The 16,233-nt window shown below is 34.0% G+C and overlaps 1 long non-coding RNA gene across 1 annotated transcript in view; it reads left to right on the top strand.

Moving 5' to 3' along the window:
* LOC129048243 (uncharacterized) overlaps positions 1–11,799 on the top strand; it is a 70,308-nt gene extending 58,509 nt beyond the window's left edge. Inside the window, exon 4 of the long non-coding RNA XR_008510436.1 lies at positions 10,161–11,799. This is a non-coding gene — a long non-coding RNA (uncharacterized LOC129048243). The remainder of the gene's footprint in view (positions 1–10,160) is intronic.
* Positions 11,800–16,233: the final 4,434 nt, after the last annotated feature.

The raw sequence follows: 16,233 nt of genomic DNA, 5'->3' as shown, positions 1-16,233 counted from the left end.
TCTTGAGTTCAGTTTTGAACATGTTGATTTTGAGATTCTTGTTAAATCTCTAAGTGAAGATGTCATGAAAGTATTTGGGTATATGAGTTAGTGGTTCAGAGCAAAAAAATCTTAATCTAGTGATAAAAACTTGGAAATAACACCATATAAGTTACCAATTGAAACCTTTAATCTTGGGGAAAGGAAGCAGACTGACAAGAAAATAGACCCTGAATAACTCTAATCTTCAAAACTCCTATCTGCTGGTTTAAGTTTCTGGGGAGGGTCCACAGTAATTTAAGAAAGACTAAAAAAGTAGTTATTCAAGTTAAGGGAAACAAATTTAAATAAATGGATCATATTCAATTTATGAAATTCTATGAGTGGTTAAGTAAGATGAGAACCAAAATATATCTACTGGCATCAAGGCACAGAGGTCACTGATGTCCTTAGTAAGTGAAAAATTGGTGAAGTGCAGGCATATATTTGTTTCAATAAAATACAAGCTATTTAAGTGTGAGAGGAAACAGAAAACGCATTCCTCTGTCTTTTAAGAAATCTGTGAATAGAAGGAGAGAGATAGAACTGCAGCTAAAGTAAGCAGTGGAGTCTAGAAATATTTGTGTTGATTTGGTTTTATGTTACAATCTGACATGGTGTGGCAAAATGAAAATAAAAGAAACAGAAGGGATAATATAGGTATAGGTTTCCTGAGAAGAAAGAGAGTGAGACTCAGAACAAAGGTGCATAATGAACTAGCCATAGGCAGAAGGATGGATATTTCCTGAGAGAGAGAGAGGCTGAAAGAGAAACACATAGAAAGAGAGAGAGAGAGAGAGAGAAACTGGTGCAGATGACAAGTAGAGGTTGGTTTACAAATTGATGGCTTACATTAATGAGGGTCCCATCTAAAGATCTCCTGCCTCAAGCCTCCATCTGAGAATTAAGGTGAACACAGGAGAATCAAGATTTTGAGAAATATGAAGACTTCAAATAATCTTAGGAGAGATCACTGAGTAGAGAAAAATGGTCATGAATGTAGTGGCACCGACTGATTTTCTTCAATTACATAGAAAAAGGAAGATAGCTAGAAAATTGTGTTTTATTTAGAGCAGATGAGTTTACAAGAATTAGAAGGAAAGACCAGAGTATAAGCCTTGAGGACATTGGAGCAAGAAAGTATTCGTGGGGAAAAACAGATTTAAATAATGTATCACAGACAGGAGAATAATATTCATAACTTATTCATTATTGTATCTCCAGCAAGGTGGGTGTGATCATTTTGTAAAATTTCATCTTGTAATATGATGATAAAATGTGCCCTTTTTCTATGTACATGCTATATTTCAATAAAACAGTTTAACAAATAAAAACAATACAAAAGTATCAGTGAATTATAAGTCCCCAGTTGTATTCAGTATACTCTAGCCAGAATGTACTTTTTTAAACATCTGCTGCTATACAAGGGAAGAGTGTACTGAACCTGCAGTTTAATTGTTTGATTTTTCAAGACATGGACATAGCACACCGAGTCATTTAAAATGTATTGGGATAACACTGTTATGATCCTTTTTTATATCTGAAGGATCAATATTAATATACCTCTTTTTTCCTGATACTGATCGTTTTCTTTTTCTTGTTATTTCTTGATTACTTTTGGCAGGGGTTTGTCATTTTAATGGCTTTTTTCACTTAAAAAAAAACTATTGATTTTTTTCATTCTCTCTACCACAAGTTTTCTACATCATTAATTTCTGTTCTTATCTCCTTTACTTTCTTCCTTCTATATCATTTGAATTTAATTTGCTGCTCTTTAACTTCTTGATATCAATGCACAAAACAGTGTTTTTAAGTCTCTCTTTCCCAATATACATTTAAGGTTAAGATTTTCTTCTTTTTATTGTGGTAAAATTAACACAAGTAAAAGCTACATATATTAAATGGGCATTATGATGAGTATTGGCAGATATATTTACCCATAGAGCCACCATAACAATCAAAATACAGAACATTTTTTCTATCATTCCAGAAAGTTTCCCCCATGATCTTTTCCTGTATTTCTTTACATAAATAGAACCATAAAGGTATTATTTGTATCTGTCTTATTTCTTTTAACATATTACAATTTATTATCTTTTACAATGTTTACTCCTTAATATTGAGATAAATTTTGCAACCAGTGAAATGCACAGATCTTAAATGTATAATTTCAATAAATTTTGTCAAATGTGTAAGCAATCTTCTCAATCAAGACATAGAATAATCTATCGCCCCAGGAAGATCCCTAATGCAACATTAGGCAACTACTTCTCTCAATTACATTATGCAGATTACCTTTGCCTCTTCTGTAGCTTCATATAAATGGAATTGTACAGTGTGTATTTTTTAGTGTATAGCCTCTTTCACTTGGCATAATATTTTGTAGATTCATCAATGTTATAGAATGTATCAACGGTGTAATCTTTCATAGTGCTAAGAAATATTCCAAGTACCAATATATCATAATTTCTTTGTGCAAAAATTGTTTATGCAAAACGTTTATGCAAAATTATGTTTATTATTTAGCTACCATTAATGGACATTAGGATTTTCTCTTTAGTAGTTGGTCATTATGAATAAAATTACTTTAAACATTTTTATGTAAGTCTATTTATGGATATAGGTCTTCATTTCTCTTGAATAAATTTCTAGAATTACTAGGTAAACAGATAGATGTAGATTTACTCTTATAAAAAGCAAATAGTTTTTTAAAATGATTGGATCACTTTACTGACCTAAATCAGTGACATGTGTGGATGTTCAATTTATTCCACATATTATTCAACACTGGAGATTGTCAGCTTATTAAATTTTAGAAATTATAGTGGTAGGAAGTATTATCTTACAGTAGTTTTAATTTGGATTTTTCCAGTAACTAACAGTATTGATTCCTTTTAATGTGATTTGGGGCATTTATTCATATTTTATGAAAGCTTATGTTCATGTCCACTGCAATTTTTTGCATGTTTTCAAATTATTGATTTGTACACATTCTTTATATATTTTGGATAAAAAGTCATTCTCCAAATGCTTTCTATGCCTCCATTAATAAGATAATGTTGTTTTTCTTCATTATGTTAATATGGGTATAAAGGATAAAGTGATTTTACAGCTGGATTAGGATACTATAATTATATGCATAGATGCCTGGAAGTTTGGCACTGACTCTTGACTAAGATATAGACAGTGTGATAAACACTGTTTGTTGTGTGATGTTTAATATTTGAAACTCCCCTGGCAGCATACATGAATGATGTATACTTGGCATAATCATATAGATAGTCTTCTTTGGCCATATAGCCAGAGGGGCACCAAAACTCTGCTGGAAAATTTAGGGAACTCTCCTGAAGCAAAGTGTTACTGCTCACTTTTTAGGGGTTGAATCTAGAGGTGAAGGACAACCTTGTGCAAATAAGAAAGACCCTAGAGAGCTGTGCCTGGAAATCTCTTTCTTGTCTGCCCAGTCTTTCTCTTGTTCTTCCCTTCTGCCCACTTTTTCTTCTCTTTGTTCTGCTGTACCCTAATTTTTGCTTTATATAGATATGTTCTATGGATTTGTAGGTCTTTTCAATTATCAATTACTGTCATAATCTTTGCAAAGAGGAAATACATTTATTGATGGGCAACCACTAAATTGAACTTCCTGGGATTAGCATACCTAATAGACTGTGCCTTGTTTTTGTTTTCAGAATTTGGCTATTTCATCTAAATTTTTAGGATCTTAACATAAAATTGTTTGTGGGAGTCACTTATTGTACTTGTAATATCTGTAGGATCTCTAATGATAGCCCCTTTTTTCATTTCTGATATTGATAATTCCGTATTTGTCGCCTTCTCTTCCTCTCTCTTCTGTCTCTCTCTATTGCTCTCTGTGTATGTGTCTAAGTGTGTGTGTGTGTGTGTGTGTGTGTGTGTGTGCAGACATGTATGTCTGTCTCTTCTGATTAGTCTTGCTAGGGTTATATCAATTGCATTAATTTTTCTAGAGACCAGTTTGGACTTTCTTAATTTTCTCTATTATCATGCATTTTCTATTTTATCTTTTTGCTTTCATCTTATTTACTTCATTTTCTGTATTTTACGTTTAAGTTGCCCGTTTATTTCTGTATTCTTAAGGGGAAACTTAGTTCGCTAATTCTAAACAGTTCTATTTTTCCAAGATAAGCATTTTAGTCTGTGAATTTTCTTCTAAACATTGTTTTATTCATATCCACCAATTTTTAAATATTGTGTTGTTATTTTTAGTGAGTTCAAAATATGTCTTAATTTTCTTATATTTCTTTTCTGATACACATGTTATTTAGAAGGGTAATATTAATATGAAAAAATATGTAATTTTTCTGGGTTTCTTACTTTTTTAAAAGTTTTACTGTATTAGAATAAGAAAAGAAATCATAAGATTTTGAATTCTAAAAATTATTGAGACCAGTTCAGTCATCATCATATCACTTTCTTTGTGAAGGTTCCATGTGTATTTGAAAGGGATGCTGCTGTTCATATTCTTTTACAGATTTTATATATTCCTAATGTTTTTTATTTAATATTTAAATCAAGTGTTAAAAGAGGAGAGTTAATATCAACAACAATAAGTATAGACTTATCTCTCTTCTCTTTTGCTATTTTTGCTTCAGGCATTTAAAGTTTGCCTCTTCTTTTTTTTTTTTTTAAGAGAAAATTCTCACTCTGTCACTGAGGCTAGAGTTCAGTGGTGCAATCATAGCTCACTGTAGCCTCAAAATCCTGGTTTCAAGTGATCCTTCCACCTCAACTTCCCAAAGTGCTGGGATTACAGGTGTGAGCCACTGTGCTTAGACTGAAGCTTGCCTCTTTTATCATTGTGTAGTATCTTTTTAAAGTCTGGAAGTACTTCTTTTTTGAAGTTTATTTCATTTAATATTAATCTAGCCACTCAAATTTTATTATGCATTCATTGTTATAGTGCATCTTTTTCCTCTTTTACTTTGAACTTTTCTGGCCTGTATCCTTAAACCATATCCCCTCTGTTGAGAATATGTTGTTGAAGGACTTTCTTTTTTTTTTTTTAATCTTATCTGAAAAAGTATCTCTATTTGCCTTTTTAGTACATTTACACTTAATATAATTATATATATGTTTAGTCTAGGTCCATAATTTTGCTACTTGTTTGTTTAATACTTTTGTAGGTAAGGTCTCTGGTGTTTATGTGAAACCATTTGGCCCCTGCCACTCTGAGTTACCATCATCCTCATTGAATTCAGGAAGCCAAATTCAATAGCAACATCTCCCACTGTCATTTTTGGCCAAGGTAATAGCCACTATGTACCCACAAAAATTAAACAAAAGAATGACAGTACTCACCTCACTAATGTACTTTTAAAGTCTTGTTGGAAAAAGTGTCCCCTACACCATCATGTGAGACACAGGGAGTAAATGAGCAGGTCTAACATAGTATTTCAGTCTAGCATTTCAACTTCCTTTAAATTGGATACTTGTCTGTACTAGACTAAGCAAATTTTGGTATTTTCTCTTCAATAATTATAGGTCACCTTTAAGTTCATGTTTCAGTCAACTAACAAAGCACACTTTTAGAGCCAGTATCAATTTATACAATCAATTAAGAATCTCTGCTTAGAGTACCCAAGTCAACAAATTCATCCCATGATAACTACATTTCTTCTACCTTTACTCTATGTCCTTAGCATTGTTTTCCAGATGACTTCTTTAGATTTCCATAAATATAAATTAGAAAAATTTTGCAAAACACTGGGCAGAGGAAATTATGGCATGCATTTATGAGTCACACTTTGTACTTGACTCTCGGTATCTGTTTGGAATTAAACCTGTTTATAAATCTAAGAGCAAGACCTCTGGTAGAAGTCTTTGGCGTAGGTGTTAAGAAATATCAGTAGTTTCCTTTAAGACAACCTTAGAAGAGACCATTTGCTTTCTTGTCAAAGGAGTGTTGATGGGGTGAGGGGCTGCTGTTTCTATTGGCAAAGACAGCTCAGCAATATTTGGAAGATCAAAGTTCTTAGCATAAAAATCTGCCCAGAAGCTGGGTGCAGTGGTTCACACCTGTAATCCCAGCACTTTGAAAGGCTGAGGCAGGAAGATTGCTTGAGCCCAGGAGTTTGAAACCAGCCTGGGTGACAAAGAGAGACCCTGATTCTACATAAAATAAAATTACCTGGGTGTGGAGGTACACACCTGTAGTTTCAGATATTTAGGAGGCTAAGGTGGGAGGATCGCTTAAGCCCAGGAAGTTGAGGCTGCAGTGAGCTGTGATGGCACGCTGCACTCTAGCCTGGGTGACAGAGCCCCAATACTTTATAATCAATGCCCTTACTTTACCAAAAGAGACCTTCAAAGATTGTGAATTCATTTACATTGCAATCCGCCCACCCACAGGTTTAACTTTTATGTGTGCTTTTTAGAAACTGCAATCCTGTGGCTAATAGAGATAGGACATTTTTTTTTCTAGTTTGTTGCCTAGAACTTGAGTTAAAAAGTCTTGAGCTCAAAATTTTCTTTCAACACATTTTTCAGTAATGTAGAGGCAAACAAACAATCCACAGTTCCAATACTCCATTTCCACAAAATGTCCTATGGCATTGAATATTTGGCCATTCAAAGCTTTATTGACACTTAATTCCTGGTGACCACAGATGACAGTTTAAATAAGTGTTTGCCATAGCATGGCATGGGCTGCCAATGCATTTACTACCAGCATCAGGGTTATTAATGCCTCTAGATCTAGTCAGAAAAGAAAACCAATCCAGATTTGTACCTTTAAGATGTTGATGAAGAAACTCAAACATTGTAAAACATTTCAAGAGGTTTTCTGAGCCAAATGTGAGGACCATGACCTGTGACACAGCCTCAGGAGGTCCTAAGAGCATATTCTCAAGATAGTTTGTTTACAGCTTGATTTTATACATTTTAGGGAGACTGAAGTTACAGGCAAGTCATAAATCAATACATGTAAGTTATACGTTGGTTCAGCCCAGAAACACAGGATATCTCAAAATAGGAGCTTCCAGGTTATATGTGGATGCAAAAATTTCCTGACTGACAATTGGTTGAAAGAATTAAGCTTTGCCAAAAAAGTTGAAGTCAGCAGAAAGAAATGCTTGGGATTAAGATAAAGGGGGTTCTTGTAGCCAAGATTCTTGTTACACAGATGAAGCCTCCAGGTAGCAGGCTTCAGAGAGAATAGATTGTAAACGTCACTTATCAGACCTTAAAAGGTATCAGACTCTTAGTTAAATCTTTCCTGCATCAGGAAACGATCTGGAAAGAGAAAGGGGTTCTCCATAGAATATAAATTTTCCCCACAAGAGATGGCTTTGCAAGATTATTCTAAAATATGTCAAATAAATATATTTTGGGGTAAAATACTTTGATTTCCTTTAGGGTATGTTACCTGTCATGTGGTGTTATTCCAGAGTTAGGTTGGAATTGGTATCTTATTGCTACAAAGAGTCTGTTCTCTCAGTCTTAGGATCAATGTTAATGCTGGTCAGTTGTATCTAAAAAACAAAAAGGAGAGGGTATAATGAAACTTGTCTCAGGCCATCTTCCCATCATGGTCTGAATTAATTTTTCAGGTTTCTTTGGAATCCTGAAAGAAATCCCCCCTTTGGCTGAGGGGGAGGGGTACATTCAGTCAGTTCATGGGCTTAGAATTTTATTTTTGGCTTACAAAGGTTCTGTCTCTCTCAAACTCCTTCTGCTACTAATAAATGAATCAACTAGAGATCAGAGAATCAAAGCCACTATAATTGCTATGGGATAAGAGAACTATCATAGGAATTAGATCTTACAAAATTTTGAGAGGAGGTGGGGAAATGATAGTCTAGAAGGCAGAGTTGAGGGATCAGAGGAATAAGACATGAATCAGTCCTCCTGAAGCATTGATGTGAGGAGGTAAGTTAGAGCCTGAGAGAATCAAAGGAGCCACATGTGACCAGCTGCCAGTGGGGGATGATGAGGGGATGATGCGCAGGTGATGATGGGAAGTGAGTTCCTATGTAACTATTGCCTGTATGCATCTGCAACTAAGCATCTGGTAATAGGCTGGGACCATCTGCTGGTGGGCCTTTGTGCCTGCTTGACTTATAGCTTATGGAGAAACTGAACCTGTGTGACCACTGAAGCTAGATCATAAATTCAATACAGCTCCTGCCTGGCTCTCAGAACGCTTGCCCTTAGAATCCAGCCACTGTGCTATGAAGTCCAGACCATATGGAGACCAACTAAAGTCCCTGTTCCTCCAGCACAGCAGGGATCCCAGTCAATAGCCAGCACCAACTCACCAGTCATGTGCATGAGCCATCCTGGAAGCAGATCCTCTAGCTTCAGTCAAACCTTCCCCACTGACATTAAGTGGAGAAGCAGTGAGCTTTCCCCACCAAGCCATATCCAAGTTGCCAATTTGCGAACAAAATAAATGTTCATTGTTGTTTTAAGCCAAGGATTGACAAACTTTCCCTGAAAAGGCCAACTAGCAAATTTTCCAAGCTTTGCAGGCCACATGCTGGCTCTGTCGTATTTTTTTTTTTTTTAACAAAAGTTCAAGAATAGTAAAAAAACAACAAAATATTCCTAGCGTATTGACACACAAAAACAGGATGTAGGCTGGATTTTGGCCATGAGCAATAGTTTACTACATCCTATTTCAGGCCACTAAGTTTTACAGTGATCTGCTACATAGCACTAAACTATCAAAGCAATCAGTTAAATAAATTGCACAAAGCTGAATTCGGAAAATTAGGAGAAAAATGAGAATCAAGGAATCACATATGTCTGTCTGTGTGTGTTTGCATGTGTTTATTTGTATACATTCATACACAAAGTACATTTCATAAGAATTCTTATAATAGCTTTATTGGCTTAAACATAGAAGATCAGATACCAAACATACATGGAACCGCAATATATAAAAGCCCCCTTTAGATATATCTTATTAAAGGGAAGGGAACAAATATGTATTAAAAACCTCCCATATTCCAGGATCTCTGTGGTACCATGGCATGCATTGTTTTATTTCTCTTCAAAACAATCTTATGAAGGAGGTATTGTTATCCCTGTTTTACTAATAATGAAACTCATTTGGACAAGTCAAATAATTTTCTCAAGGTCCCATGATTATTCCTTGATTAGTAATAAGCAGAGCTTGAATTCAAACTTAGTTCTATCTACCAAATTCTAAAGTCTGTCTATGTCTTTAAGGATTAGCTGAAGTGGATCTTAAATAAAATCACTTCAGCTAAAGTATCTTTCTCACTTTGCCTGTTAGTTTTACGGAGGAAGGAAGTGAGACACTGAGAGTTCCTTAGAATCAGAGCATGATATAACTGGCATTAAGGCTTAATTCCTTCTGCACATAACTATCTTATGTCTATATTTGGCTAATTTTCAGCTGTACTGTATTTAATACGTACATTTATATGTAATACATTTTTATGTAATAAGGGATCTAAAAGTTTAGATACTACTTTTAGATTTCATTCATGAGCCAATTTGTCTTCAGAATGTGTGAACAAAATAAAAAAATTTCAGCAAATAAATAAGATATACAATAGTCTCCCTTATTCATAGTTTTATTTTCCACAGTTTTAGTTACTGGTGGTCAACAAAGAATGGAAAATATTACATCACTACCATTGAACCTTGGGGCCGTTATTAGGTAAAATAAGTGTTACTTGAACACGAGCACTGTGATACTGCCACCATTGGTCTGATAACTGAGACGGTTACTAAGTGACTAACAGCAATCCAGGCAGGACAGACAGGATGGTGTTATATTTCATTATGCTATTCAGAAGGGTGCACGATTTAAAACATAAATTCTCTATTTCCGGGATTCTTTTATTTACATCATAATGCCTACATCATTCACCTCCCTTCATCTCATCGCATAGGCATTATATCATCTCACATCATTACAAGAAGAAGAATAAGTACTGTACAATAAGATAATTTCAGAAAGACAGACCACATGCTCATTTTACTACAGCGTATTGTTATAGTTGTTCCATTTTATTAACAGATATCATTAATCTCTTAATGTGCCTATTTAATAAATTAAACTTTATCATAAGTATGTATGTATAGAAAAAAAGTGTAATATATATAGGGCTTGGTGCTATCTGTGATTTCAGGCATCAACTGGGACTTTGGAACACATCCCCTAGGATCAGAAGACTTCTGTATCTGTGTGTATTCTTGTTGAGTGACAGAAAAAGAGAGTTGTTTCATATGCATTAACTTGGAAGCATAGAAGACACCCTAAAAGATAATGTTGTTTTGAGCTGGCATAGTCTGCAGGAATCAGTGTTCTTTTTGAGCTATATTTTTGTGATACATTTAACTCATGCTAAGCACCATGAAAGTTTATGGCCCAGAGACTGACAGCCAATTCCTCTCGGGAATGTATCCATCCACCCTCTATGGCTGATTCTTTCTGATCTCTAAGCCTGCTCTGAGGCACTCACTCAGGAAAACTTTTATCTAGTGCTCACAAAAATCTGAGATCGACCTCTTGCTGCAGATTAGAATATCATCAGAAGATTTCCGTAAGCCATGGAAGGCTTTTCTCTTCCTCAGCGGAGAGAAGATGAATGGTTTTACAAATCCCTGAGGAGACTCTGTGGAGCTATAGACAAGGATGGAAGATCTTCCCATTGAAGCCGCAGGGCTCCATCTTAGCTCTGGCATTATAACGCAAAGTCTGGAAAGAACAAAGTCAAGAAGCATGCCTTTAGTACAGTATCCCTTTATTTGGTAGGCCAGTGTGCTGGAATTTTCATCAATACCCAATTGTCTTCTCCTGGCCACATACCAGGTGACAGGATGATAGAAAACAAACAAAATGAAGCAAAGTCACATAAGTACTTCTGGCCAATGAAATGTGAGCCAAGGCAGGTACTAGCTGGTGTATTTTTATTCATGTTCCTTTTCTCTGCGGCAGGGGTTGCAGAAGCTTGTGTTTAGACAGAGACACTGCAAGATCAAAGCATCTTGAAATGTATGTACCATGTGAAAGACAGGAACTCTGGAATGCCTGTCAGACCTGCAGCAGAGCTGGAGTTCAAGGGAAGAAAGCTGTTATTGCATCAAGCCACTCAAATATGTGGTTTTGTTCCTGTAGCATAATCTATCCTGATTAATATATGTAGCAACTTCATGGTGCTACATCTATCAAGATTTTCCTGCTTCTAATGAATCTATCCAATGGATCTGCTTTTCACAGTTGGTACTTCAGAATAGTGGAGCAAAAATACATAATTTCATTGTAAACCCCATCAGCCTCACCATCTTCACGGATCTTTGTAAATACCATTTGTTTACCAGGTAGAGACTAATTATCAGCTAAAACTGAGGACCAACCTGTTCAATTTCCAAAGGTATAAGCAATATTGTTTGTTAAATATCCCTTTCTTAATCAATTTTGGAAAGGCTTACCTTATCATGTATCAAGAATTTTGGTTTGTTTCTTTATCAACTCTCAGTTTTCTACCACTGTTTTACACATTTCAGATTCAGTAACATCAGTCTCCTTCAATTGTCACTATTATTGATAAAATATCCTTCTTTATTTCTCATTACTTTTGTCCCAAATTAATTTTAGAATTATTTAATTCAAAACTATATTTGGATTTAAATTGCAGTTGTGCTAATTTTATAAGGTAAATTAGAAATATTAAACATTTATATAATATTTAGCTGAAATATTCAAGTATGTGGTTTGTCTCCATCAATTCTGCCTCTTTATTTATCCCAATAAAATGTTATAGTTCCCTTTACAAAGATCTAGTGTACCTCGTAGTAGGTTTAGCCCTAATTATTTTAGATAATTTAATTTTATTATAAATGGAATCTTCATTATTGTTGCTGGTTTAATAGGATGCTTTTATCTTTGTTATATCTATTTTATTTTGGCTCCTTTATTAAAGTCATAAACTTGAATGCAAATCAAACACTTTAATTAAGCTAAATTCCTACTAGATTGGTGGAATCCAACCCCATGAACTTACTATTACAAATGTTCATAGCAGCAGTATTTGTAATAGTACAAAACTGGAAATGATTCAAATGTAAATCAAAAGAGAAATAAATAATTAGCATATTCATACAATGGAATACTGCAATTGACAAAGAGAAGTAACTGGTTATCACTCAACTATATGTTGAGTGAAAGATGCTGAATAATAAAAGATCCTTTATGAGTCTACTCACATGAAGGTCAAAAACAGGCAAAACTAATCTAGGCCGATAGAAATCAAAATATTGGTTATCTGTAAAGAGGTCTTGACTGAGAAGGCACAAAAGGAGATTTCTGGGTAGATGGAAATGTTCTGTATCTTGAGTTGAATAATGTTTACATGGGTATATGCATATAAGCTATACATTTTTGTCCATTTTGCTATATGAAAGTTATACCTAATTAAAACACATATACACAAAACCTGCAGAACTAATCTAATGGTGATACAATTCAAAAGAGGATGGCATTTACTGGGAAGGGCATTTACTAGGAAGTTACTGGGAAGGAAACTTCTGGGGTGGTGATCTGGCTGTTGGATATTTGGGAGTTGTCATGGGTAAAAGCTGGACATAGCAGTCTTGTATACTCATGTATTTTTTATCTCAATGAAAGCATCTTTAAGTTAACAAATTACTTTGAATTAATCCTTTTGAATTTTCCTGGTGTACAATAATAATACTCTGTATTATTTTTAAATTTTATTTATATCCTTAATTCTATTTACCAGAAATTTTTAAATACTGCCTTTTGTTTCATTTGTAAAAGCACATATCTACCAATATTGACCATAAAATAACTTTTGATAGAAAATGTATAATTTGTTATATTAAAAAATATTCCTCTTCAACAAAGGATATTGTAACAAACTTAAAAGGCAAATGAACAACTAGGATTACATATTTGTACCATTTAATATCATCAAAATAGTGTAGAGCTTAGAAGTCAGTATAAAATGAACAAAACAGCTTAATGAGAAATGTCTTGAAAGTGTCATTTATTAAAAGTTTCAAATTTTCGACTGAAATATTACGAATGTGTTCGTATAATCTCGAACTAGTAACCCAAGAAACAAATTCAAATAGGAAATCGTTTTACTTGTTAAATTGATTATAGCTAATTAGTTAATGGTCCAGACTCTGGAGTTATACTGACTCACTCCTTGCTATTCAATGTCTTTATAGATATGAACTGGGGAAATAACACTGATAACATATAGTGTTTATGTAAGGACTTCATTAATATTCATAATGCTCTTGTTGACTTGCCTGGCATATAATCTGTGCTCAACAAATGCCAACTGTTGTCGTTATCATTGTGATTCTTATTTTTGGAAAAAATGAGAAAATTGATATTATTCTGTAATGATGAGTAAAATTGTTACATTCATTCTGGAGGGCCAGTTGGTGAATAAGTATCGGCATTTTAAATGTGCACACCCTGAAACTCAGGGACTTTAATTCTACAGTTTTACCTCTCCTAAAAAAAAAAAAAAAAAAAAAAAAAAGACAGTCCTTTTTTAAAAAGAAAACATACAAAGGATATGTCCATTGCAGCATTTTTATAAAACAAACAAAAAATCATAAATATCCTAAAGACCACCACTACTTCTCTATTCTTCTTAGCCACATGAGATCTTCTTAAGATTCTTGAATATACCAGCTATGTTCCTGACTTAGGGCCTTTGTCCTGTCCATTCCCTCAGTCTAGAAAATTATTTCCCCCAAATCTACATCTCATTCCCTCTCCTCCTTGTTGTGTTTCCTTACATATCACATTATCAGTGAGGCCTTCTCTGGGAAAATACTGGTGATCATCTTGGCATTGTGTGTTTCTTTTTAATTTTCTTGAAGGAAAAGGGAAGTCAGCTAGCTTCTATGCTGCCATTTTGGAACCAGAAGTCTCTTATTATTGAGTTTTAAGAGTTCTTTGCATATTTTGGATAACAGTTCTTTATCAGATGTGTCTTTTGCAAATATTTTCTCTGTCGATGACTTATCTTCTAATTCTCTTGACTTTATCCTTCACAGAGGGGACTTTCAAAAAATTTAATGAAGTCCAGCTTATCAAATCTTTCTTCCATAGATCATGCCTTTGGTGTTATATCTAAAAATGTATCACCATACCGTCGGACTTGTACGGTTTGTCCTGTTATTTCCCAGGAGTTTTATAGTTTCAAATTTTACATTTAGGTCTATAACACTTTATGAATTCATTTTTATTAAGAATGTACATTTGTGTGTAGGTTTTTTTCTGGAGTGTGGTGTACAGATGTTCTAATACAATTTATTGAAAACAGTATATTTGCTCGGTTGTACTGTCTTTGTTTCTTTGTCAAAGTTTAGACCATATATTATGTGGGTCTGTTTCTAGGCTCTATTCTGTTCTATTGATCTATTTGTCTGGTTGTTAAACAATAACACCACCTTAATTACTGTAGCTTTATAAAAACTCTTGATGTAGAGTAGTGTCAGCCCTCAAACTTTGTTATTCTTCAGTATTGAGTTGACTATTCTGGATATTTTGCCTCTCTGTTTAAACTTTAGAACCTGCTGTCAACATCCACAAAATAGCTTGATGGGATTTTGGTTGGAATTGCATTGAATCTATAAATCAAGTTGGAAAGACTGACATATTGACCATAATGAGTCTACCTATCCATAAACATAGAATTTCATCCCATGTATTTTGTTCTTCTTTGATACCTTTTCTCAGATATCAGATTTTTAGTTTTTCTCATATAAATCCTATAATATTTTGTTAGATTTACACCTAAGTATTTAATGTTTAGGGATGCTGATCTAAATGGTAATGTGTTTTTACTTTCAAATTCTATTCATTTATCATTGGTGTACAGGGAAACAATTAACATGTTGTATATTAACCTGGTATCCTGCAATCTTACTATAACTGCTTATTAGTACCAGAAATTTGTTGTTTATTTATTTTTTGTCAGTTCTTTTGGATTTTCTGTACAGATGATCATTTTCTATACACATTTTAATGTGTGTCATCTGTTAATAAAAACAGTTTTATGTTATTTTTCCCAATCTGAAAGCCTTTATTTACCTTTCTTGTCTTAGGCATTAGTCAGCATTTTTAGCATGACTTTGAAATCCAGTGGTGAGAGGGACATCTTTGCCTTGTTCTGATCTTAGCAGTAAAGCTTCCAGTTTCTTAACATTAAGTATGATGTTAACTGTGGGGTTTTTGTAGATGTTTATCAAGTTGATGAAGTTCCTATCTATTCCTAGTTTGGTGACAGTTTTTATCATGAATGCATTTTGGATTTTGTCAAATGTTTTTCATCTAGTGATATGAGCATGATTATTCTTTAGTCTGCTGATATGATGGATTACATTAATTATGCTAATTGATTTTTCTAATGTTGAACCAGCCTTACATACCTGGATAAATCACACTGAGTCATGGTGTGTACACTTTTTATATCTTAAAGTATTCAGTTTGCTAATATTTTGATGAGGATTTTTGTATCTATGTTCATGAGAGACATTGGTCTGTAGTTTTCTTTTCTTGTAATGTCTTTGGTTTTAGTGTTAGGGTAATGTGAACCACACAGATTCAATTAGGAAGTAGCCCTCTGCTTCTACGTTCTGGGAAATGTTATGGAGAATTGGTAAAATGGCTTCCTTAAATGTTTGGTAGAATTCCCAGTAACCCCATGTGAGCCTGGTGTGTATTCTGTGGCTGAAGGTTATTAACAGTTATAGGCCTATTAGAATTGTTTATTTGTTCTCATCTGAGTTTTGGCAGATTGTATCTTTCAAGGAGTTGGTCCATTTCATTTAGTTTATCTAACTGGTGAGCATATAATTGTATAAAATATTCCTTTATTATTATTTTAATGTCCATTGTGTCTGTAATAATGCCTCCTCTTTCATTTCTGATTATTTTAATTTGTCTTCTCTTTTTTTCTTAGTCTGGCTATAGACTTATTGATTTTATTGGTCTCGCTTTTTTTCTGGACCTAAGAAGAGCTGATGATTTTTCAGTTTTTAAATTTTGTAAAATTGATATATAATGGATGTACATATTTGGAGGGTACATGTGATAATTTCATATGTTCATATAATTTGTAAGTCAGCATGGCACATGTATACATATGTAACTTATCTGCACATTGCGCACATGTACCATAAAACCTAAAGTACAATAATAATAATAATAAT

The sequence above is a fragment of the Pongo abelii genome, chromosome 8 (genome assembly GCF_028885655.2).
Source record: "Pongo abelii isolate AG06213 chromosome 8, NHGRI_mPonAbe1-v2.0_pri, whole genome shotgun sequence".
Lineage (NCBI taxonomy): Eukaryota > Metazoa > Chordata > Mammalia > Primates > Hominidae > Pongo > Pongo abelii.
This window is presented reverse-complemented; position numbering and strand designations above follow the sequence as displayed.